The 26,506-nt window shown below is 47.8% G+C and overlaps 3 non-coding genes across 3 annotated transcripts; 2 read left to right on the top strand and 1 right to left on the bottom strand.

Moving 5' to 3' along the window:
• Positions 1 to 12,864: 12,864 nt before the first annotated feature.
• On the top strand, positions 12,865 to 12,948 carry trnal-cag (transfer RNA leucine (anticodon CAG)). The gene has a single exon. It is a non-coding gene; the product is annotated as a tRNA-Leu (tRNA).
• A 9,231-nt stretch (positions 12,949 to 22,179) lies between these two features.
• trnak-cuu (transfer RNA lysine (anticodon CUU)) lies at positions 22,180 to 22,252 on the bottom strand. The gene has a single exon. It is a non-coding gene; the product is annotated as a tRNA-Lys (tRNA).
• Positions 22,253 to 24,084: 1,832 nt separating this feature from the next.
• On the top strand, positions 24,085 to 24,167 carry trnal-cag (transfer RNA leucine (anticodon CAG)). The gene has a single exon. It is a non-coding gene; the product is annotated as a tRNA-Leu (tRNA).
• The last annotated feature ends 2,339 nt before the right edge of the window (positions 24,168 to 26,506 follow it).

Genomic DNA, 26,506 nt, shown 5'->3' with positions numbered 1-26,506 from the left:
GTCACAGGCTGGGGAACTGCACCTGTGCGAACCTGGAGTTGGGAAACCTCTCCCCGTGAACCTCCTGTTCAAAAGACTGGGGAATTCCTGCCTTCAGACCAGCGACTACACATGTGCGGGCAGTCTCTTCTGGGAATGAACTCGCAGCACCCTGCAGATTTTTACTCTCAGGCGGCTGTTTCTCTGTTTCTGAACTAGATAACTGGTTCAAATTTAAACTTAGGCCAAAACTTAGGTCCCACTGGGGCGGGGAAGTGTCCCAGTTGGTGGGCCGGACAACTTTTCCCTTGGAACAAGCCACAGTGCCTGTCTTTACAGCCTGTGAACTTGAACTTGTTACAATTTACATTGGTTGGCGTGGAACTACTTTGTGCACCGGGGTAGTTTTACTGCATTGACCATGGGGCTGTCCCTATCAACTATAATAGTATAGTTCCATGTAGAGTGGCTCTAAACTTCCCACCTGGGCATTGTATCTTACCATCACTAGGTCTCCTATCTCCCACTGGTGGCTCCTGCTAGGCTCCAGCAGCAGCCGGTTATTCCAATGCTGCTTCCTCATGCTGTCTGCTGCCTGCAGAAAAAATTCCCTTTTCCCATCTATCGCTCCTAGGGCTGCTGCGGTCTGCAGGTCTCCCATTAACTTAACAAATGCTGCCTGGCATCCCTCAACCCAGGACCACTCCACTCCCTTGTGTAGGAGACGGAGCAGAGGGGCCGCTGTGGCTGCATAGTCCTCTATAAATTCCCTGCAGTACCCCGTCAATCCCAGGAACGACCTCAGCCCTCTTACTGATTTGGGAATCGGTAACTCCTGGACCGCTTCCATCCTTGCCTTATCTATCGACCTCTCTCCTGTGCGGACAGTCAGACCCAGGAATTAAACTTCTTGCTGACCCATCTGCGCCTTCTTGGGGTTGACTTTAAACCACTTTCTCTGCAGCAGCTCAGCCAGCAGTGGGCCATGCTCCCCGACCGAGTCGGTAAATAAGAGCAGATCATCCACATACTGCAGTAATTGAGTGGTTTGACTGAACTCCTTTTAACTATCCTTCATGCATTGGTGGAAGATGCCGGGGCTGTTGTAGAAACCCTGTGGCAGACAGGTCCAGGTATACTGCTGTCCCTTAAAGGTGAAGGCAAACTTATATTGCACCTCCCATTTTAAAGGGATGGACCAGAACCCATTCGAAATTTCCAGCACCGTGAATGTGTTCGCGGATTCTGGAATACTGCTAATAATATTAGCCACTGCTTCTACTGTGGGGGCACACATGGGGATATTGCTGTTAAGCACCCGATAGTCCACCGTGGCTCTCCATGAATTATCCGGTTTCCTAACCGGCCAAAGTAGAGAATTAACATGAGTGGCTATGGGCCTCAACACTCCCTGTTTAACTAAGGAGGTGATGGCTGCCTCCATGACGGGTTCTGCCTCCTTGGGGAAATTGTACTGCTTCTGTGGTCGGGTCATGGGTTCCCCATTTATTTTAAACTCAAACCCTGTGATCCTTCCGCAGACGTGTTTATGGGTGGCAAAGGCTGTGAGGTTTGCCTGCACGACTGCCTGCAGTGCCTCCGGGACACCATTTACCATGAGCCTGAGGTCGTAACCTTCTTTGGGCTTCACAGTACACAAGGTCCCCTTACCCTCCTTGGCCGGGATGACCACTACACCTTCTTCCCTGTCTGTGCTAGCCCCCCAAAGGCAACGGTTGCGGAGATCCACGAGGATCCCGTGGCCCACCAGGAAGTCGGCTCCTTGGATCCCGTTTCCTTCCTCCTTATTCCACTTTGCCAGGATGCACGTCCACTTAGTTAGGAGCGTGCCCAGATGGACGGAGAGGGATCTGGAGTATACCCCCGCCTGCTACTGACTGGTAAATTCCGATAGCATGTATGGAACCCCATCAAACAGAGGTGTGGTGGTGGGATTATCCATATGGATCACGATGCATGATGCCCCCGTATCCAATAGATAAGTCCCTGTAACCTTCTCTGTCTCCATCTGTACGAGCGGTCTCTTCCATTCATCTTACCGGAGATTACACAGACGGACAGGCTGCGCGTGCTCCAGTCATTGTGGGGAGGCAAAGGTGGGCAAGGGGTTTGCAGCACCACTGATGGCTGCTACCTTTCCCTGATTGGCCCTGAGGAACGGTTTTATCGACTCCATGATGGACTCGACTGTATCGGGAGGAGTTTCTGTCTCTGCCTTCTGAGTTGGGGCTGCGGGGGTGCTGGCTTTATCGTCTCTCCAGGCTTTTTACAAACCCTGCACTAGTGGCCATCCTCCCCGCTCCTGTAACAAGTGACCTTGTTCTTGGAGGGTCGGCTCCCCTCCTGGCGACGCTATTTCTTGAATTGAGTCCCAGGTTTAACCTCGTGGAACTTACCCTTTTGCTGGGGCTCCCACTATTCCTACTGTTCCTGTATGCTACTGTGAGCTGCCGGATTACAGTCTCTTCGGTTGCTAGGGGGTCTCGGTGGTCAAACCAAGTATCAGCCTTTGCTTTTATCTGGGGCAGACAATTGGACACCAGGCAACAAAGCCATTGGGTCCGCTGCTGCGGGTTCAGGCGTGCCCTATTTTGTCCCCCTGTACATGCACTGTTGTAGACTGGCTACCGCCTGTCTGCAAATGTCTGTGGGGTCTCCCCTTCCTTCTGTGGTGTTTTTCCTATGCGATCGAATGGACTGTCGTCGTTCGCACCCATGGCTTCCAGTATTTCCTCCTTTAGGTCATCAAAACCATTCTACCTTCTCTTAGCCTCATCTGAAAGGGTCTGATAGAGCTTAGTATCTACAGAGAAAAGGAACATTTTGGCTTTCTCTTCATCATCACAGCCATTAACACAGGCTGCCTGTTCTATCCCTTGCAAGTGCACTGAGGGGTCTCTCTTTTCGGAGAGCAGGGGAATATGTTTCACCAGGCCTCTGAGCTGTGGGGTATCATAGGGCACCAGATAGGTATGCTGAGCAGTCCCTGGGTCTTTATCGTTCACGGGCGGCCCGTACCTCCGTTGTGGGAGGGGGTACACTGGTCCTGATCCCCGCCTGCCTAGCGGGACCTGCTGGCGTTCTCCTACCACCCCATTGTCCACCCCTTCTTGCTGCCAGAGCTCCTCAAAACTCGGTGCCGTGGGCTGCTGTCTTGGGATCTCTAATTCCCTCGCAAGCTCTGTTCTGGGTGCTGCCTGTGGGGCGGTTTTATTTGGGCTGCTGGTACTGTCCGATGGACTTCCCTTCGGACTTATGAGACATTCCATCCCTTCAGTCCTTAATAACTCCATACCCAAACTCTCAATCATTCTGTTACATGGGGTATGATCTGCTCCACTAAACCTTTGGTCGCAGGCCAGCTTATAAGCTGCCTTTACCTCCTTAACCTTTTCCTCCTGCTCTGTTACTTCTGAGGTGAGGTGGGTATTCTCTTCCCGCAGTCTCATCTCGTTCCTCCTTGCTTCTGTAATTTGGCACTTTAGGAACTCTATCTTGTGCCTCGCGTGGCTTTTGCCATCACTAGTTTCTTGGGTGAGGTGTGCGTTTTCCTCCTGTAGCTTCATCTCACTGTCCCTAGCCACTGTGGCTTCCTGCACAAGGCGCTCTATCTCAGCCTGGTATTTCATGACCTCTAGTGTAAGGCGTGCATTTTCTTCCCGCACCCTCATCCCACTATCTCTGGCCTTATTCACCTCTCTTATGAGGCATTCTACCTCCGCCTGGCATTTTTCAAACTCTGACTCCCGATTCTTGGCCTCTTTAACCTCCTCCCGCACCCTCATCTCACCCTTCTTAACCCAGCCACCTATACCATAAACGGTGAGCTTACACACTGCCGCTAACTTCTGCAGGGCTACCCACAGACTAAAAGCAAGAAAAGCAAGAGCTGGTGCTTTCTCCAGATCCAGACCACTTATCATATCAAAAACTGCCTCCAGTCCTGCCACGGTCGCAAATTTGAAGGGGGCATTCTTTGCCTGGTTTACGGTAATTTACCTTCCTTTACCTGGTTTACGGTAATTTACCTGGTCAGGCAGCGTTTTTGCCACTGCACTTTTTGCACTGCACAGCGGTTTCAAATCACAAAACCCCTCCTTCCAGTTCTGACTGGAGGAACTTATAATTAATGATATATTAAAATGGACAAATGGTCTGGATGCAAGAAAGTCAAACTTTACTAAAACTAAGAAACTACAACACACGATCTTGTAATCACGGTAAAATTGCTTAAATAGGGAAGGAAAAAAACGGACACAACGAGGGAAATCGACTAAAATACAATTCTAACGAAATCCCCACTTTACTCCCACCCCTAAACCTATCATAAGTTGCCTTGTGGAAGGCCAGAAAAATATATGCTCACCACTGCAGTGCCAGCTCCATGTCCAACGAGATCTTCACTGTCCTGAAGTAAAGAAACACCGCAATGTTTTAAAAGTAAACTGCTGGTGTTCTTACTTCTTCAGACAGACTCCCACGCTGCAGAGGGCACACGGAGGCAAGCCAGGGAGAGAGAGATGCCTCTGAGAAGCAATCTCTTATACCCCAGTTTTGGTGCCGAAATGTGCCCGCCCAGATCCGGAAGTTTCTGGGCTAAAACAAAAGGGATCCAACTGTCCCCATTTTCCAGTAATGGGTGGTTCAAACCCATTCATTTTAAACTGTTCCCTTCCTCAGTTTAAGTGTTTCTTTTCAAATGTCTGTGCTGAGCCTTCGAACCATCTCCATTCAACCTGATGGGTTTTGAATGGAGTTGTATTACTATGTAAACAGAAACCCATTATCTTGTAGTCACTGAAACCGCAGTCAATTGGTTTAATCCCTTGTGCAAATATCCTTGTCGCAGTTTCTGTAAACAAACATCGATTGTCTCTGCAGTGAGGGGAAACTCCCCTTTTGATTGACAGAATTTGACTGCCGTTGCTTCACAGACACAGAAAGCTGCTTCCATGCCCTTTGTCCTTGGCCACGCAGTTTGACAGCCATTTTATCCCTTGGCAATTTACCAAACTCAAGAGTTCCTTTTTTTAATAAAAATGTACTGTCTTAAGGTGTGCGATTTTTTTACAAAGTTCTTTGAATCCGGTGTTGTCCAAGTGCTGCCTAGCTTAACGCAGCCTTCTTGCGGTTCTGGGTATGTTTAAAACATTGTCCAACCCAGAGGCAATTTAAATCACGCAACGTCTTCGTCCACGATGTGGGTTAATATTTCCCGATGTTTGGGGGCTGAGGGGATTTTGCGAACCCCTACAATGTTACCTCTCTGTGTTTCGTGTACAAGGCAGACAAAGCCCTCTGAGCACCAACATTTAACAGTTCCTCGCCGTTTAAAAAAATGTTCTGTTTTCTGATTTTTCCTACCAAAGTGAATAACCTTACATTTCCCCACAGTATACTCCGTCTGCCACCTTATTGCACACTCACTTAACCTGTCTATATCCCTTTGCAGGTTCTTTGTGTCCTCCTCACAGCTTACTGTCCCACCTATCTTTGTATCGTCAGCAACTTGGGCACATTACACTCGCTCCCTTCATCTAACTTATTGCAAAAGAGTGTTTCGCCTTAATACCACACCTAGGGGGGAAATTCAGTTGTTTGCACCTCCCGTTAGCGCTTTAAGAGGGCACTAAATGGGCGTAAAGCAACTAGTGCCCGGGCGCGGCGATGCTTGCGCCACTCGCGAAATTAACTAAACTTTTGCGGTGGCACTAAACACTACCGCCACGATCTCTTGGGCCGGCAGATCGTGACGTCAGTCAAGTGCACAATGCCCCGGTAGTGCCCCGGACCAGATATTTAGTGGCGCCCCCTGCCTTACCGCCTGCCGCTAGCAACAACAGTTTGAGGAGAGCATTATGCAGTCAGAAAGGGACTGGGGGAGCGCTACTTAAAGGCGACCGCTTCCTGCCTTTTTTTGTTGGTGACATTTTTGCACCACGCATTCTGAGAGAGAGAGCGAGAGAGACTTCTGGAGAGATTCAATGCTGTGTGAAGGAGTTTTGGGTATAGAGCAGCACTTTGCAGGTTTATTTTGGTTTGCCCTCCCTTGCTTCGCCAGCGCTCTGAGGTATCGCATCACTCCTCGGACTTTTTGCCTTAAGACTGGTGTGAAGCACCTGATTTAGCGCTCCAATCACCTCCAGGGGCAATAAAAGCCACGTTTGCCGTCGGAGGCGATAATTAGTGCGCCAGGCACTAAATTTTGTGCATGGCCGATAATGCCGCCCCAAACGGGGCGATACTGAACTTTTCCCCCCTAGTCACAGTGCCCCGTGTGTGGCACTAATGGAGATTAACTGATAATAATAGAATGCTATTGAAAGATATAAATATAGTCAGTATCCTAAGGTACTGCACATGGCAAGGTTCCTCTTCGCTGTTTGTGCTATTTCTCTCTGTCTCCTCCTTTGCTTCTTTCTCCCTATTTCCCTTCTCTTCAATCCTCAGTTCCTATGTTCGCTTCTCTTTTTCTCCTTTTCTCCCCTACACTTTTTCTTTTTTCCTTTCGCATGGGAGCTGCTGGTTTGCATTGTGTGGTGGTGCACAATAAGCAGCCGCCAATGTCTTCCCGAAGCAAGTTGTGGGTAGGACTTGGCCGGAATTCCCTCTCGACCCATCCCCAAACACTCACGCCTCCCACCCCTCATTCCTATTGCATCCCCTGTACCATTACCTTCCCACTGACCCCGCCCATTATCTTCCCCTCTCAAGAACATGAGAAATAGTAGCAGGAGTCAGCCATATGGTCCCTCAAGCCAGCTCCGCCATTTAATAAGATCATGGCTGATCTTCGACCTCAACTCCACTTTCCCACCTGATCCCCATATCCCTTGATTCCCCTAGAGTCTAAACAGCTATTGATCTCAGCCTTGAATATACTCAACGATTCAGCATTCACAGCCCTCTGTGGTAGAGAATTCCAAAGATTCACCACCCTCAATGAAGAAATATCTCCTCATCTCAGTCGCCCCCTCCTTCTGGACTCTCCAGCCAGGGGAAACAGCTTCTCAGCATCTACCCTGCCAAGCCCCTTAAGAATTTTACACGTTTCAATGAGATCACCTCTCATTCTTCCAAACCCCAGAGCGCATAGTCCCAATCTACTCAATCTCTCCTCATAGGACAGCCCTCTCACCCCAGGAATCAGTCTGCTGAACCTTCATTGCACTCCCTCTAAGGCAAGTATATCCTGCCTTAGGAAAGGAGACCATAACTCTGCACAGTACTCCAGGTGTGGTCTCAGCAAGGCCCTCTACAATCGCAGCGACACTTTCCTCACTCTTACATTCAAACCCATTGAATTTCGTCTGCCTTGTGCTCGCCCATTCCACCAGCCTGTCAATGACCTCCGTGTACACAGGGAAAAATAAACATAGAAACATAGAAGATAGGAACAGGAGTAGGCCATTCGCCCCCTCGAGCCTACTCCACCATTCAATGAGATCATGGCTGATCATCCAAACGCAGTACCCTGTCCCTGCCCTCTCCCCATATCCCTTGATACCTTTAGCCTTAAGAAATATGTCTAACTCCTTCTTGAATATATTTAATGAATTGGCCTCAACTGCCTTCTGTGGTAGAGAATTCCACAGGTTCACCACTCTCTGGGTGAATAAATTCCTCCTCATCTCAGTCCTAAATGGCTTACCCCTTATCGTTAGACTGTGACACCTGGGCCTGGACCGCCCCGCCATCGGGAACAGCCTTCCTGCATCTAGTCTGTCTAGTCCTGTTAGAATTTTATAAGTTTCAATGAGATCACCTCTCATTCTTCTGAACTCCAGCGAGTATAAGTCCAATATAACTCATACGTCATTCCTGCCATCCCAGGTATCAGTCTGGTGACTCTTCGCTGCACTCCCTCCATGGCAAGAACATCCTTCCTCAGATAAGGCGACCAAAACTGCACACAATACTCAAGGTGTGGTCTCACCAAGGCCCTGTACAACTGCAGCAAGACATCCTTGTTCCTGTACTCAAACCCTCTCGATATGAAGGCTAACATACCATTTGCTTTCTTAACCGCCTGCTGCACCTGCGTGCTTACCTTCAGCGACTGGTGCACAAGGGCACTCAGGTCTCGTTGCACTTACCCTTCTCCTAATCTATTGCCGTTCAGATAATAATCTGCCTTCATGTTTTTGCCAGCAAAGTGGATAACCTCAAATTTATTCACATTATACTGCGTATGCCATGCATCTGCCCAATCAGCCAACCTGTCCAAATCATCCTGGAGTTTCTCGGTATCCTCCTCACAGCACACACACCCACCCAGCTTTGTGTCGTCTGCAGACTTGGAGGTGTTGGTTGAAGGATAAACATTTGTCCAGGAGAATACCCCGGTGTTCTTCCAAATACAACTGTGGAATCTTTTACGTCCACCTGAGATGGAAAACAGAGCCTCGGTTTAACATCTCATCCAAAAGGCGACACCTCCGACAGTGCTGCGCTCCCTCAGTACTATTTCACAGGAATTTGTGCTTCAGTCAAGTGGAGCTTGCACCTACGACTCACGCGAGCACGCGAACAACTGAGCCAAGGCTGACACCCAACTTGAACCAGAAAGCCACCTTAGAACAGAATAACCTAAGAATTAGGAGCAGGAGTCAGCCATATGGCCCCTCGAGCCTGCTCCACTATTCAATGAGATCATAGCTGATCATCGAGCTCAACTCCACTTTTCCGCCCGATCACCATGTCCCTTGATTCCCCTACAGTCCAAAAATTATATCTATCTCAGTCTTGACTATGCACAAAGACTCAGCATCCACAGCCCTCTGGGGCAGAGAATTCCAAAGATTCACCACACTCTGAGTGAAGAAATTCCTTCTCATCTCAGTCTTAAATGGCCGACCCCGTTTCCTGAGACTATGCCGAGTTCTATACACTCCAGCCAGGGGAAACAACCTCTCAGTGTCTACCCTGTCAATCCCCATGGAACATAGGAACAGGAGGAGGCTATTCAGCCCCTCGAGCCTGTTCCGCCATTCAATGAGATTATGGCTGATCTGTGATCTAACTCCATCTATCCGCCTTTGCCCATACCCCTTATTACCTTTGGTTAACAATTATCGATCAATCGCAGATTTAATTTTAACAATGGACCCAGCATCAGTTGCTGTTTGTGGAAGAGAGTTCCAAACTTCTACCACCCTTTGTGTGTAGAAATGTTTCCTAACTACACTCCTGAAAGGCCTGGATCTAATTTTTAAGCTATGTTCCCTAACCCTAGACTCCCCAACTGGGGGAAATAGTTTCTCTCTACCTACCCGATCAGTTCCCCCTTAAATATCAAACCAAACTTGGGGGTGTGGCAAACATTGAGGTTGATACCAATCGACGGCAACAGGAAATAGAAAGGCTAGCAGAATGGGCAGATGGAATTTAATACAGAGAAGTGTGAGGTGATGCATTTTGGCAGAAGGAACAGGGAGAGGCAATATACACTTAATGGCACAGTCTTAAAGAGTTTTCAGGGACAGAGGTACCTGGGAGTTAATGTACATAGGACACTATGGAGGGATTTTCTAGATTTAATATGATAATTTCTAGCAGGCATTTGAGAAGATTTCACACAAGCGACTGTTAGCAAAAATTTAATTCTACGTTAAATTAGTAACTGTTAATAATATATTGCATTGATAACTTTAATTAGGTACATCTTAGTCTTAATATTCTTTAAAGTTAGTTAATAGTCGAATAAATAAAGGCAGGGCAGCTCAGTCCCACGGAATGTGCATCCTGTGCCATGTGGGAAATCCAGGACGTATCCCATGTCCTGGACAACCACGTGTGCAGGTCGTGTCGTCAGCTGGAGGAGCTCGCGGTTTCGGAGCTTGATCAGCAGCTGGCATCACTGCAGTGCATCCGCGAGGCTGAGAGCTACGTGGACAGCACGTTTCAGGAGGTGGTCACCCCGCAGCTAAGGAGTGTACAGGCAGAGAGGGAATGGGTGACCGTTAGACAGACGAGGAGAACAGACATGACTCCAGGATGGGGAGACAGGGACTGAATTTATATGGCTAGAGTTAAGATATAATAGAGGGGCCGTTACACTACTAGATGTATTCTATAGGCCACCAACTAGTGAGAAAATATGGAGAAGCAAATTTGCAGAGAAATTACAGAGAGATTTAAGAACTATTCAAGAAAGGCTGTAAGGATAATTCTAGTAACTGCAGGCTGGTCAGTTTAACATCAATGGTGGGTAAAGTTCTAGAAACAATAATCAAGGAAAATATTAACGGCCAGTTGGAGAGGTTTAAGCTAATTAAGGAGAGCCAACATGGATTTGTAAAAGGCAGATCGTGTTTGACTAATATAATTGAATTTTTTGATGAAGTAACAGGGAACATTGATCAAGAGAATGCAATGGATGTTGTCTGCATGGATTTTAGGAAGGCGTTTGATAAGGTACCACGTAGAAGGCTGGATAACCAAATTGAGGCTCATGGAATAGATGGGTCAGTGGCAGCTTGGAGAAGGAATTGGCTTAAGGATAGAAAACAGCGAGTTCTGGTAAATGTGTGTTTTTTCAGACTGGAGGATGGTAGACAGTGGTGTTCCCCAAGGGACAGTGCTGGGGCCACTGCTTTTTATGATATATATGTAATTGACCTGGATATTGGAATACAGAGTAGAATTTCTAAATTTACCGATGACAACAAACTTTGGGGTGTGGCAAACAGTGAGGATGATACCAGTCAAATACAGCAGGATATAGAAAGGCTAGCAGAATGGGCAGACAAATGGCAGATGGAATTTAATACAGAGATGTGTGAAGTGATGCATTTTGGTAGAAGGAACAGGGTGAGGCAATATACACTTAATGGGACAGTTTTAAAGAGTGTGCAGGGACAGAGGGACCTGGGAGTTAATGTACATAGGTCTCTGAAGGTGGCAGGACATATTGAGAGAGTGGTTAGCAAAGCATATGGGATCTTGGGCTTCATAAATAGAGGTACTGCGTACAAAAGTAGAGAAGTTATGCTGAACCTTTATAAAGTGCTGTTTAGGCCACGACTGGAGTATTGCATCCAGTTCTGTTCACCACACTTTAGGAAGGATGTGAAGGCCCTTGAGAGGGTGCAGAGCAGATTTACCAGAATGGTTCTGGGGATGGGGCATCTTAGCTACAAGGACAGGTTGGAGAAGCTGGATTTGTTTTCATTACCACAACAACAACAACAACAACCTCTATTTATATAGCACCTTTAACGTAGTAAAACGTCCCAAGGCGCTGGACAGGATGATTTTAAGGCAAAGGAGGTTAAGGGGTGATTTGATAGACGTGTACAAGATTATGGCGGGTTTGGATACACGAGACGGGAAAAGGCTGTTCCCACTAGTTCATTGTACAAGGACTGGTGGACACAGATTTAAGGTTTTGGGCAAGAGATACAGGAGGGATGTGAGGAAAACTTTTTTACGCAGTGAGTGGTGAGGACTTGGGACTCGCTGCCAACGGAAGTCGTAGAAGCAGAGACACTCAATGTTTTCAAGGGGAGACTGGATAGAAACTTGAGGGAAATAAACTTGCAGGGCTATGGGGATAGAGTGGGGGAATGGGACTGAATGGATTGCTCCACAGAGAGCTGGAACAGAATCAATGGGCCGAATGACCTCCTTCTGTGCCGTTATGACTCTATGACAATGAAGTATAGATTAGTGATAATGGGGGCTTCAACTATCCTAATATATCTGACTATAGAGAGTTCAGATGAGAAGTGAAAAGGAAAATAAGAGGGGCAAAGAGAGGGTCTGAGAATAGAATGGCAGCTAACATAAAAGGTAATCCCAAAGTCTTCTGTAGGCATATATTACCAAGTTTAATGACACTAAGTTAGTGGCAGAGTAAGTAGTGCGGAAGGGAGCAGAAAATTGCAAAGGGACATTGGCTGAGTGCGCAAAACTAGAGGCATCAGATTCAGAGGGAAGGAAATTCGGGAGTTTAATGAGTTTGAATGGAACTTTTTTGACTTGTGCAGTTCGGTCAGAGAAATGCCAGTGAAAGGAAATCATTGCAGAAAGAGCGATTCTGTTGTGTCCCTTCTGTCTGAACAGTGCTTTGTCGATAGTTAAATAAGCAGAGGTCTCCATAGTGTAGCGGTTATCAGGTTTGCCTCACATGTGAAAAGTCCTGGTTCGAGCCTGTGCGGAAACATTATGTTCCTGATGATTTTTTCTCTGTAATAAATTTAATCGGTTTCTTGTGTCAGGAAAAATGAACAATTTTAAACAGACTCCGAAAATGCAGAGTGCGTAAATTCTGATAGGGTATAAATCTTCGTCAATGAATAAACTTTCACAAATTAATAAAGTTAAATTACTCAACTTTTGACTGTCCCTTACTGTGAGCATTTCTTTCATTCAGCAAAACAACGCTTTCGGTTAATGAATGTTGATTAAAACAATTAAACCACTAAACTGCCAGAACACACATTAAAGAGTTGAACACAATTGCTGATATTTCTTATCTTTTTTCTTGTGTTTTTTCAGCTCTTGGTCCTTTTCAGCTCCTGACTGCGGATATTCCTCTGATTAAACGTGAACAAAATGAAATATCTCGCAGCCCCGGCCTCGGTTAATACCAACAGATGTAAGCCACATTTCAGGCCCGAAAACAAACCCATTAATTATTCGCTCTTCCCCAGCTCCAGAGTTCAGATTGTTACTGCCCATCCCTGGAGCTGCAAGATACCAAGGACCCAGGGCAAACCTCCCCATGCACCGAGCACAGGCTCAGGAAAACCCCGGGGGAGAAGATATCCCGGTCACTGAGCCTTCAACATCATTGAACAAGCACCTGGACTGAAACGTTCTTCATGTGGAAGTGATAAGATGCAAAAGTTAATCCAACAAGTGAGGATGACCGAGCGGTCTAAGGTGCTGCGTTCAGGTCGCAGTCTCCTCTTAGAAGCGTGGGTTCGAATCCCACTTCTGACAGTCTTTACTTTTAATTACGAAGCGGAACTCATTTATTTTCACACCACTGTCAAGCACTTTGGGACATCCCTTAAAAGTGGGATTCAGCGGTTCACCTGCTCCATTCACATAGAAACATAGAAGATAGGAGCAGGAGTAGGCCATTCGGCCCCTCGAGCCTACTCCGCCATTTAATGAGATCATGGCTGATCATCCACATTCAGTACCCTGTCCCTGCTTTCTCCCCATATCCCTTTATCTCTTTAGCCTTAAGAAATATATCTAACTCCTTCTTGAATATATTTAATGAATTGGCCTCAACTGCCTTCTGTGGTACAGAATTCAACAGGTTCACCACTCTCTGGGTGAAGAAATTCCTCCTCATCTCAGCCCTAAATGGCTTACCCCTTATCCTTAGACTGTGACCGCTGGTTCTGGATTCCCGCACCATCGGGATCATTCTTCCTGAATCTCGTGTGTCAAGTCCTGTTAGAATTTTGTAAGTTTCAATTTGATCTCCTCTCGTTCTTCTAAACTCTAGCGAATATAAGCCTAATCATCTCAATCTGTCTTCATACGTCATTCCTGCCATCCCACGTACCAGTCTGGTGAATCTTCGCTGCACTCCCTCCATGGCAAGAACATCCTTCCTCAGATAAGGTGACCAAAGCTGCACACAATACTCAAGTTGTGGTCTCACCAAGGCCTTGTCCAACTGCAGCAAGACATGCTTGCTCCTGTACTCGAATCCGCTCACTATAAAGGCCAACATTTGCCTTCTTAACCACCTGCTGCACTTGCATGCTTACCTTCAGCGATTGGTGCACAAGGACACCCAGGTCTCATTGCAGTGCCCCTTTTCCTAATCTATTGATGTTCTGATAATAAGCTGTCTTCCTGTTTTTGCCACCAAAGTTGATAACCTCACATTTATCCACATTATACTGCATCTGCCATGCATCTGCTAAATCACCTAACCTGTCCATATCATATTGAAGTTTCTCTGCATCCTCCTCACAGCACACATGCCCACCCAGCTTTGTGTCGTCTGCAAACTTGGAGTTATTACATCTAGTTCAACATTCTACATCATTAATATATATTGTGAGTACCTGAGGTCCTAGCACTTATCCCTGCCCTAGCCCACTAGTAACTGCCTGCCACTTGGAAAAAGACCCGTTTAGACATACTCTTTGCTTCCTGTCTGCCAACCAGTTCTCTATCCAAGTCAGTACCTTACTCCCGATCCCATGTGCTTTAACTTTGCACGCCAATCTCTTATCTGGGACCTTATCGAAAACCTTCTGAAAGTCCAAATACACCACACCCACTGGTGCTCCCTTATCTATTCTACCAGTTACATCCTCCAAATTTTTTAACATTTCCATCTCACCTGATGATGCGCTATCAATTACTCAAAAGACTGAGGTTAAGCGAGTAACTAACAGGCTTTTATTAACAAGAGAATGAAGGTGTGCCTCGAGTGGTCGACCAGTCCAGAATACAGAGGGACTGTGGAGCAGTCACCTTTATACCTGGACTCGTGGGAGGAGTCAGCCGAGGCATGTACAGACATGTACACAGTGGAATACAAACACCCACACAGTCAGGTACAACTGTGGTTTACCACATTCACCCCTTGTTTAAGAATGAGTCCGGCGGGGTGAAGTGTACTAAAAGTTTGTGTATTGGAGTCTCTCCGGAGGTCTTGTCTGCCGCTGTGATCGACGTGGCGACGGCAGGGGTAGTGAAGCTTCCGGCGTCGAGTCCCGCGTAGGCTGGGGCAATGGTGTGTAGTCCTCGTGGGTGTCGAGCGGGTCGCGGGGCCCAGGCATGCTATCTGCTGGGGGGGTGGTAGTGGGTAGTGGGTTACTGGGGCGACCGAGGGTGCGAAGTCTCGTATGGAGACTGTGTCTTCCCGCCCGTCCGGGTACGCAATGTATGCATACTAGGGGTTGGCGTGGAGGAGGTCGACCCTCTCGACCAGGGTGTCCGTTTTATGGATCCTCACGTGTCTTCTCAGTAGGACCGGCCCTGGGGACGTCAGCCATGGCGGTCGTGATGTTCCCGATGTGGACTTCCTTGGGAAGACAAACATTTTCTCATGAGGGGTGGCATTAGTGGCAGTGCAGAGCAGTGACCGAATAGAGTGGAGCACATCGGGGAGCACATCCTGCCAGCGGGAGGTCGGAAGGCCCCTAGACTTTAAGGCTAGCAGGGCGGCCTTCCCAACTGTCGCATTCTCTCTTTCCACCTGTCTGTTCCGCCGGGGGTTGTAACTGGTGGTCCTGCTTGTGGCAATACCCCTAGCCAACAGGTACTGGTGGAGTTCGTTGCTCATAAACGATGAGCCCAGGTCGCTATGGATATAGCTGGGGAAACTGAACAGGGTGAAGAGGTCGTTCAGACATTTAATGACCGTGGCACTGGTCATGTCCGGGCAGGGGATGGTGAACGGGAAACTGGAGTGCTCATCAATAATGTTGAGGAAGTACACATTGCAGTCGGAGGAGGTGAGAGGCCCTTTAAAATCAACGCTCAGGCACTCGAAGGGGCGAGTGGCTTTTATTAGGTGAGCCCTGTCTGGTCTATAAAAGTGCGGTTTGCACTCAGCACAGACTTGGCAGTTCCTGGTCATGGTCCTTACCTCCTCAATGGAGTAAGGCAGGTTGCGGGCCTTGATGAAGTGGAAGAACCTGGTGACCCCCGGGTGGCAGATGTCATTGTGGAGGGCCCGCAGTCTATCGATCTGCGTGCTGGCGCAGGTGCCACGCGATAGAGCATCCGAGGGTTCATTGAGCTTCCCGGGCCGGTACAAGATCTCGTAATTGTAGGTGGAAAGTTCGATTCTCCACCTCAAGATCTTGTCGTTTTTGATTTTGCCCCTCTGCTTGTTGTTTAACAGAAAAGCAACTGAACGCTGGTCAGTGAGCAGGGTAAATCGTTTTCCGGCCAGGTAGTGCCTCCAATGATGCACAGCCTCCACAATAGCCTGTGCCTCCTTCTCAACAGCGGAGTGTCTGGTCTCTGGGCCCTGGAGGGTTCGTGAAAAGAAGGCCACGGGTCTCCCCGCCTGATTAAGGGTAGCGGCCAGGGCAAAGTCGGACGCATCGCTTTCCACCTGGAAGGGGATGGATTCATCCACTGCGTGCATGGTGGCTTTGGCAATGTCTTCCTTGATATGGTGGAAGGCTAAGCGGGCCTCTGCCATCAAGGGGAAAGAGGTGGACTTGATCAGCAGACGGGCCTTGTCCACATAGTAGGGCACCCACTGGGCGTAATAGGAGAAAAACCCTAGGCACCTCTTCAGGGCCTTGAGGCAGTGGGGCAGTGGGAGTTCCAGAAGGGGACGCATCCGGTCGGGGTCGGGACCGATGACTCCGTGTTCCACAACACAGCCAAGGATGGCGAGGCGGATTGTGCGGAATATGCACTTCTCCTTGTTATGCATCAGGTTCAGGAGTTCGGCGGTGCAGAGGAATTTTTGGAGGTTTGCGTCATGGTCCTGCAAGTCTTGGCCGCAGATGGTCACATTGTCCAGATATGGGAAAGTGGCCTGCAACGCATTTTGATCGACCATCCGGTCCATCTCCCTTTGGAAGACGGAGACCCCATTGGTGACGCCAAAGGGAACCCTAAGGAAGTGATAGAGGCGGCCGTTTGCCTCAAAGGCAGTATACTGGCGGTCCTCAGGGCGGATAGGGAGCTGGTGGTACGCTGATTTCAGGTCAATGGTCGAGAAGACGTGGTACTGCGCGATCTGGTTGACCATATCAGCTATGTGGGGGAGTGGGTAAGCCTCCAGCAGGGTGTAGCGATTTATTGTCTGGCTGTAGTCGATGACCAGGCGCTGCTTCTCGCCAGTCTTAACGACCACAACCTGGGCTCGCCAGGGGCTGATGTTGCCCTCAATAATCCCCTCCTTCAGGAGCTGCTCCACTTCGGTTTTAATGAAAACCCTGTCCCCGGCACTGTATCGCCTGCTCTTTGTGGCGATGGGCTTACAGTCGGGGGTGAGGTTAGCAAACAGCGGGGGTGGGGGCGACTCTGAGTGTGGAGAGGTTGCACCTGGTGCGCAGCGGGCAGTTTGGAAGCTGCTGGCTGCGGACTGTGAGTGGGGGGAGGGGTCCACCGTACGCCATCGTAACACTTCTAAGGTGGCACTGAAAATCTAGCCCCAGTAGAACGGCAGTGCAGAGGTGGGGCAGGACCAGAAGTTTAAAATGATCATACACAGTCCCGTCTACTAAGAGTGTCACCATGCAGTAGATGCCAATGTCCGCCGACTGGGACTCGGAGGCCATAGAAATCCGCTGGTGCGCAGGCAGGCCTGGGAGAGAGCAACGCCGCACCGTGTCGGGGTGGATGAAGCTCTCCGTGCTCCCAGAGTCAAAAAGGCAGGTTGTTTAGTGACCATTTACCTTAATGTCCATTGTGGGCCGGGCCAGTTGGTGCGGTCTCGCTTGGTCCAGCGTAACGGAGGCCAGCGTAGGGGTCGGTGTGTCGCTGCGGGTATCAGATGAGGCGGTGTTGGGGGCCTGCTGCATCCCGGCTGGCATCCAAGATGGCGGCGTCCATGATCCCCATGTGGCTCGAGGTGTCCAAAATGGCTGCTGTTCTGGTGGTTCGCACATGGCTGGGGAGGCCCAAGATGGTGGCCCGCACGGCCCACACACGGCGCTGCTGGGGTTCGGGGTGGCTTTGGCCCTGCAGACACTGGCGTAGTGTCCCTTCTTCCCGCAGCCCGAGCAGATCGCATTTTTTGTCGGGCAGCGCGCTCTGGGATGTTTGGCCTGGCCACTGAAGTAGCATTTCTGGCCTTGGGACACTGCTGCGGTAGTTGGGCCGTTGCTGGAATGTGGCTGGCGTGGCACGGCGCTATGAGACGGTCCTACCATGTCCCAGACTGTCGTTCCCCGCGGCATCCACGGTGCAGAGGAGTAGGCATCCATGCCCCGTTAGGCTGCGTCCAATGATAGTGCGAGTTCGGAGGCCTTGTTGAGGTCGAGGTCACTCTGCTCCAACAGTCGCTGTCGGGTGTAATTGGACCTGTGGCCCACTACAAAAGCGTCCCGGATACGTTCCTCTGTGTACACGGTGGCCTTTACATCCTTACAACCACAGGCCCGGCCAAGCACAGACGGTGCCTGAAGGTATTCCTCGGTCGATTCCCCAGGTTGTTGTTTACGACTCCCCAAGAGGTGCCTGGCGCACAGCTCGTTCACTGGGCACGTGTACTGGTCCTTGAGGAGCTTGAGAGCAGCCGTGTATGAGGTCGCATCCTGGATGACCGATTACGCTCGGTGGTTCACTTTGGAGGTCAGGACATCCAGTTTGTCCTCATCCGATTTGACCATTGCAGCGGAGACGATCAGGAATCTTTCAAAGCACCTAAGCCAGTGAGCAAACTTGGTGGATGCGTCCGCCTTCCGATGGTCTAAGTCCAGGCATGCGGGTGTGAGGGTCTCCTCCATTATAAAAAATCTTGTTAATAAAATTGATGCGCTATCAATTACACAAAAGACTGAGGTTAAGCGAGTAACTAACAGGCTTTTATTAACAAGAGAATGAAGGTGTGCCTCGAGTGGTCGACCAGTCCAGAATACAGGGGGATTGTGGAGAAGTCACCTTTAAACCTGGACTCGTGGGAGGAATCAGCCGAGGCATGTACAGAGATGTACACAGTGGAATACAAACACCCACACTGGCAGGTATAACAGTGGTTTACCACACCTGGTACTGAAAGTGGAGACGGTTCCACAATGTAGCAGTTATCACGTTTGCAGAATCATTTTGTTGGAACTTGCTCCTTCTGCTTGTCCAGGGGCGAGATTGCTCTCCTGTGTGAGGAAATAACAACTAAGAACAAAAGAATTAGGAGCTGGAGTAGCCCATATATTGTGTAAAATGAGATATGGGTAACAGTTAACAGTTAACATGCAAAGCACAAAACATGCTGACAAGGGTGGTGCTGTTGCTGTTTGGCGAACCGACCTCTACCTAGTGGAAGCTGTACGCCAACTCTCCAACACATCCTCCTACCTCCGCCTGGACCATGACCCCACTACCGAATATCAAGCCACCATTTGCAAGACTGTCACTGACCTCGTATGAGAAGAGATTGAGTAAACTAGGTCTGCAATCTATTGAATTCGGAAGAATGAGAGGGGATCTCATTAAGCATGCAAAATTATTACATGGTTTGATCGGTTGGATGCTGGGAGAATGTTTCCCTTGGCTGGGGAGTCTAGAACCAGGGGCCACAGCCTCAGGATAAAGGTTAGGCCATTCAGGACTGAGAGGAGAATAAATTTCTGCACACAGAGGGTGGTGAATATTTGGAATTCTCTACCCCAGAGGGCTGTGGAGGGGTATGTTCAAAACAGAAGTCGGTAGATTTCTGACTGGTAAGGGCATCAATGGATATGGCGATAGGGCCAGTGAATGGAATTGAGGCAGGAGATCAGCCATGATCTCATAGAATCCCCTACACTTGCTTAAACATCTGTTCCATTACCTCTTTTTTCCAGTTCTGACGAAAGGTTATCGACCTGAAACGTTAACTCTGTTTCTCTCTTCGCAGAAGCTACCTGACCTGCTGAGTACCTCCAGCATTTTCTGTTTCAATTCAGATTTCCAGCATCTGCAGTATTTTCTCAGTTCGCATTTCTTTCATTGTGCAAAACAAGGTTATCGCTCAGTTAATGGGCCAGAAATTCGTGAGCAAATGCGTGAATGCGGTTGGGGTACTCACGCATCTGGCCGTTGGAAATGCTGGCGTTCAGCATGCACAGCGCATGCGGGGAACGCCGGCATTTCCAGTCCTCAGAACGAAGGGGTTGATAGGCACAGCGCGTGCGACTGCACAGGCAGCGCTTGCGCAGTGAATTTCGTAGATTTCATTCATGGATTCAGTGAGGGTAAGTCCTTACAAGTTACACTTGAAAAAAGCAGGTGTAAAGTTGTTCCAAGGCTGCGGAGGAAGATATATTTTATCGTGGAGCTTCTGAAAGGCAATATTTTTGTTTGGGAAAGGGAGGGAAGTTATTTTAAGAAATTTTAAGTAAGTTTCAAAGTTAAAAATTTTTTTTTAAACAGGTTTTCAGAACAGTAGGTAAAAGGAGCAATTGTGGCTGTGTGAATGGAATGTGAAAATGAGTGTTCTAAAATGAGTAATGTGACATTTCCAGCACTTTTAAGAAAGAAACTTTTCATCAGTAATAAGTAATTCTGTATGTATGTCCGCATATATTCCTTTACGTATATGTATGTATGTTTTATATTCCTTTACTTATGTGTATGAATGTATGTTTTTAATTATGATTTTCCAATAAGTTACTTTCTCTGAAAGTCATAATTAAATAATACATTCATACACATAAGTAAAGGAATATATACAAAACACGCAAAGGAATATATACAGACATACATACTTTCAGAAGCTCCACAATAAGAAATATCTTCCTCCGCAGCCTCTGGAGCAACTGTACCCATGCTTTTTTCATGTGTAAGTTGTAAGGACTTGACCTCACTGAAAGCATGAATGAAAGCGGCGAATTTTACTGCGCACGCGTTCTGCCTCTGAACCCCTTCGTTCAGAGGACAGGAAATGCCGGTTTTCCCCGCATGCGCTGTGCATGCTGAAAACCGGCATTTCCTCCGGCCAGACGCGTAAGTACCCCGACCGTACTCGCGCATTTGGAAGGGAATTACTGGGCCAACATTTTACATGTAAATAAAATGAAAAATTTAACAATTGCACGATTTGCCCCCTCGCATCTGCGACTGAGGGTCCAAGGAGGTGCATTGCGCAAGAGGTCATCGTCGTACGTATCCTCACACTGTTCCCTTTCGGGAACTGTATGAAGTGGTGGAAGGATTTATGGCCGTGATTAACGCTCATTCCGTGACCGTAACCATCTTTGAACCAGCCATTAGGGTGGTTAGTCATATGGCGTGAGGGTTTTACAGGCTCCCACAACCCATCTGAGGTGGGGGGGGGACCCACACGCACGGACGCAAGTATCCCGCTGGATGTCCACCCAGAATTTATAGTTGGAGCTCCGACTCCACTTGCCGGGACTGTCTGGAGTGGGGTTCGAAACCCTACTCCTTCTGGCCCAGCGGCGGGGATGCATACTGCTATGCAAAAGGCCCACTCCGCACAAAAGGTGACACCCATACGTTTCCTGCGCCTTTTCCCTCCCCGTGACTGGAGCCCTATGCTGCCACTTGAAAGACCAAGCTATCATCTGCCCTTTTTGCGGTGCCTTTGACTTCTCATTACCAATGATGAGCAGGCGCTGCGCCTCCACCTCCTTGAGGAGATTGCTGAGGTCATCATCAGTTCAATTGTGAGTTCTTTTAATGCCGTGAATTGTGCTCATTCCAGCCATTTCACATTGTTAATTGGATTGGGCCTTTGGCATAGCGGTAAGAATCCCCGCCGCTGGGCCTAGATCTGGAAGAGGAATTTCTGAACCCCGCTCCAAACAGTCCCGGCAAGTGAAGTCGGAGCTCCGGCTCTAAATTCTGGGCTTGACACATCCAGTGGGATATTTGCGTGTGTGGGTGGCCCCCCCTCGTTGTATAGCTTGTGGGAGCCTGTAAAACCCTCCCACCATAGGATTAACCGCCCTAATGGCTGGTTCAAACATGGTTACTGTCACAGAATGAGCGTTAATCATGGCCATAAATCCTTCCACCACTTCATACAGTTCCCCAAAGGGAACAGTGTGAAGACACGTATGACGACGACATTGCTAAATAAATATATGGAATTAAAAAAATTCTTTTAGGGCTTTTAAAAGTCTTTAAATTGCTTTAATTCTGTTTAAACCTACTTCAGATTCTTCAAAATAATGTAAACATTTTTAAAAGTTTATAAAAGTTACCAAAATCTTCAAAAAACTTCCAAAAACCTATTAAAACTGCTGCTTTGCATGTAAAAATGCTTAGCAGCTTGGCAGAAACATTGGGGGCGTGTCCTGTGAAACTGAGACCTCAAGGGGCGTGTCTCAGTTGCACTGCGCGCTCCAGGCTTCGCGCTGGCTGCACACCTGGGCGGCGTGACGTCATACGCTGCCCGAGATTCTTCTTTTTGAAACACGAATTCCAGGCGTCCCTGGAGGTGATCGGCAGGAGCGTCGGTTAAGTGCATATACGGGGCTTGCACGCGCGGCAAGCCCCGTTCACGAATTTCTGGCCCAATGACGCTTTGAAAGCAACATAAAAGTTTAACAAAATAAATACCGCCCAACGTGGGGCTCGAACCCACGACACTGAGATTAAGAGTCTCATGCTCGACCGACTGAGCTAGCCGGGCCCGTTAGAACTACATTTCTTTGTCGCTGATTGCAGTCAGGTACCTGGTGGCTCCGGCCCGGTCACAACTGCATGTCTGTGCCGCGTTTCTGCAAACTACAAAACAAGTTCTCCACAAGCCCAAGGCGTATAAGGAACTCAAGCAGCATAATCCCTTTCATTAACCACAGGGGTTCAGGCAATTTTCTGATCGCAAAGCGCTTTAGTCCTTGTCAATATCTCTTGTCTATTTCCCGGAGATTCCCGGTTCTGTCTTTCTCTCTGGCTCTGTTTAATGTGTCTGTGGCCACCTGCGGGTTGATTTTGAAGGAATACCTGTGTTTGTGTCTGCTTGTTACGTTAAACAAATGAGGGCATCAGGCACTTCTGTGCATGACACTGAGGAATCAGGAGAAGGCAGGAGGAATGAAAAAGTGTTTGTGGAATGTTTACATTGTAGGACCTCGTGGCGCAACGGTAGCGCGTCTGACTCCAAATCTGAAGACTGCGTGTTCAAATCACGTACAAGGTCACTGTTCTTCCTGGTAATTCCAGAATTGTTGTTTTCTTTGCCGTTTCACAATAACCAGGCACTTGCTCCAAAGACTGTCTCACTCTTTCCCCAGTGTCAGGGAGAGAAGCGCCACAATTCCTCATTTATTTAAAGTGACAAGACACAAGCACAGGTATTCGCTAAAAATCAACCTGCAGGCGGTCACACAGAATAAGCAGAGCCAGAGAGACAGGCAGAATCGGGAAACACCGGCAAATAGACGAGAGATATTGAGAAGGTGAGAAAGCGCTTTGCGATCAGAAAATTGCCTGAATCCCTGTGGTTAATGAAAGGGCTTTTGATGCTTGATTTCCTTACACACCTTGGAATTCAGGTGAACCTGGTTCATGGTTTGCAGAACAATTTAAACCCCTGGGTTAAACCTGAGGGAAGGAAATTCGGCAGTTTAATGAGTTTGAAAGGAACATTTTTGACTTGTGCAGTTCGGTCAGAGCCAGTGAAAGGAAATCAAAGCAGAAAAAGCGATTCTGTAGTGTCCCTTCTGTCTGAACAGTGCTTTCTCGAGCGTATTTAAGCAGAGGTTTCCGTAGTGTAGCGGTTATCACGTTTGCCTTACACGCGAAATAGTTTCTGGTTCGAGCCCAGGCGGAAGCATTATTTTTCTGTGAAATAAATTTAACAGGTTTCTTGTGTCAGAAGCAACGAACAGTTTAAAGCAGACTCCTAAAATAGACAGTGCGTAAATTCTGACAGAGTATAAATCTTCGTCAATGAATAAACTTTCACAAATTATTAAAGTTAAATTACTCAACTTTCGACTGTCCCTTACTGTGAGCATTTCTTTCATTCTGCAAAACAACGCTTTCGGTTAATGAATGTTGATTAAAACAATTAAACCACTAAAATACCAGAACACACATTAAAGAGTTGATCACAATTGCTGATATTTCTTACCTTTTTTCTGGTATTTTTTTAGCTCTTGGTCCTTTTCAGCTCCTGACTGCGGATATTCCTCTGATTAAACGTGAACAAACTGAAATATCCCGCAGCCCCGGCCTCGGTTATTACCAACAGATCTAAGCCGCATTTCATGCCCGAAAACAAACACATTAATTATTCGCTTTTCCCCAGCTCCAAAGCTCAGATTGTTACTGCCCATCCCTGGAGCTGCAAGATACCAGGGACCCGGGACAAACCTCCCCATACACCGAGCACAAGCTCAGGAAATCCCCAGGGGGAGATGATATCCCGCTCACTGTGCCTTCAACAGCATTGAACAAGCACCCGGACGGAAACGTTCTTCATGCGGAAGTGATGAGATGTAGAAATTAACGGAACAAGTCAGGATGGCCGAGCGGTCTAAGGCGCTGCGTTCAGGTCGCAGTCTCCTCTGGAGGCGTGGGTTCGAATCCCACTTCTGACAGTCTTTACTTTTAATTACGAAGCGGAACTCATTTATTTTCACACCACTGTCAAGCACTTTGGGACATCCCTTAAAAGTGGGATTCAGCGGTTCACCTGCTCCATTCACATAGAAACAGAGAAGATAGGAGCAGGAGTAGGCCATTCGGCCCCTCGAGCCTGCTCTGTCATTTAATGAGATCATGGCTGATCATCCACATTCAGTACCCTGTCCCTGCTTTCTCCCCATATCCCTTTATCTCTTTAGCCTTAATAAATATATCTAACCCCTTCTTGAATATATTTAATGAACTGGCCTCAACTGCCTTCTGTGGTACAGAAGTCAACAGGTTCACCACTCTCTGGGTAAAGACATTCCTCCTCATCTCAGCCCGAGGTGGCTTACCCCTTATCCTAAGACTGTGACCGCTGGTTCTGGATTCCCGCACCATCGGGACCATTCTTCCTGCATCTAGTGTGTCTAGTCTTGTTAGAATTTTGTAAGTTTCAATGAGATCTCCTCTCGTTCTTCTAAATTCTAGCGAATATAAGTCTAATCATCTCAACCTGTCTTCATACGTCATTCCTGCCATCCCATGTATCAGTCTGGTGAATCTTCGCAGCACTCCCTCCATGACAAGAACATCCTTCCTCGGATAAGGTGACCAAAGCTGCACACAATACTCAAGGTATGGTCTCACCAAGGCCTTGTACAACTGCAGCAAGACATCCTTGCTCATGTTCTCGAAACCTCTCACTATAAAGGGCAAGATTTGCCTTCTTAACCACCTGCTGCACCTGCATGCTTTCCTTCAGCGATTGGTGCAAACGGACACCCAGGTCTCATTGCAGTTCCCATTTTCCCAATCTATTGTCATTCTGATAATTAGCTGTCTTCCTGTTTTTGCCACCAAAGTTGATAACCTCACATTTATCCACATTATACTGCATCTGCCATGCTTCTGCTAAATCACCTAATCTGTCCATATCATACTGGAGTTTCTCTGCATCCTCCTCACAACACACATGCCCACCCAGCTTTGTGTCATCTGCAAACTTGGAGTTATTACATCTAGTTCAACCTTCTAGATCATTAATATATATTGTAAGTAGCTGGGGTCCTAGCACTTATCCCTGCCATACCACACTAGTAAATGCCTGCCACTTGGAAAAAGTCCCGTTTAGACATACTCTTTGCTTCCTGTCTGCCAACCAGTTCTCTATCCAAGTCAGTACCTTACCCCCGATCCCATGTGCTTTAACTTTGCACGCCAATCTCTTATGTGGGACATTATCGAAAGCCTTCTGAAAGTCCAAATACACCACATCCACTGGTTCTCCCTTATCTTTTCTACCAGTTACATCCTCAAAAATGTTTAACATTTCCATCTGACCTGGTACTGAAAGTGGAGACGGTTCCACAGTGTAGCAGTTATCACGTTTGCGGAATCATTTTGTTGGAATTTGCTCCTTCTGCTTGTCCAGGGGCGAGATTGCTCTCCTGTGTGAGGAAATAACAACTAAGAACAAAAGAATTAGGAGCTGGAGTAGCCCATATATTGTGTAAAATGAGATATGGGTAACAGTTAACAGTTAACATGCAAAGCACAAAACCTGCTGACAAGGGTGGTTCTGTTGCTGTTTGGCGAACCGACCTCTACCTAGCGGAAGCTGTACGCCAACTCTCCAACAGCTCCTCCTACCTCCGCCTGGACCATGACCCCACTACCGAATATGAAGTCACCATTTGCAAGACTGTCACTGACCTCGTATGAGAAGAGATTGAGTAAACTAGGCCTGCAATCTCTTGAATTCAGAAGAATGAGAGGGGATCTCATTAAGCATGCAAAATTATTACAGGGATTGATCGGTTGGATGCTGGGAGAATGTTTCCCTTAGCTGGGGAGTCTAGAACCAGGGGCCACAGCCTCAGGATAAAGGTTAGGCCATTCAGGACTGAGAGGAGAAGAAATTTCTTCACACAGAGGGTGGTGAATCTTTGGAATTCTCTACCCCAGAGGACTGTGGAGGCTCAGTCATTGGGTATGTTCAAAACAGAAGTCAGTAGATTTCTGACTGGTAAGGGCATCAAGGGATATGGCGATAGGGCCGGTGAATGGAATTGAGGCACGAGATCAGCCATGATCTCATAGAATCCCCTACACTTGCTTAAAAATCTGTTCCATTACATCTTTTTTCCAGTTCTGACGGAAGGTTATCGACCTGAAACGTTAACTCTGTTTCTGTCTTCGCAGAAGCTGCCTGACCTGCTGAGTATCTCCAGCATTTTCTGTTTCAATTTAGATTTCCAGCATCTGCAGTATTTTCTCAGTTCGCATTTCTTTCATTGTGCAAAACAAG

This window comes from Somniosus microcephalus, unplaced genomic scaffold (assembly GCF_052327205.1).
Source record: "Somniosus microcephalus isolate GS21.2 unplaced genomic scaffold, FLI_Smic_1.0 unresolved_chr4, whole genome shotgun sequence".
In the NCBI taxonomy this organism is placed as follows: Eukaryota; Metazoa; Chordata; class Chondrichthyes; order Squaliformes; family Somniosidae; genus Somniosus; species Somniosus microcephalus.
Note: the sequence above shows the minus strand (reverse complement) of the source record. Positions and strands in the feature narration are given on the sequence as shown.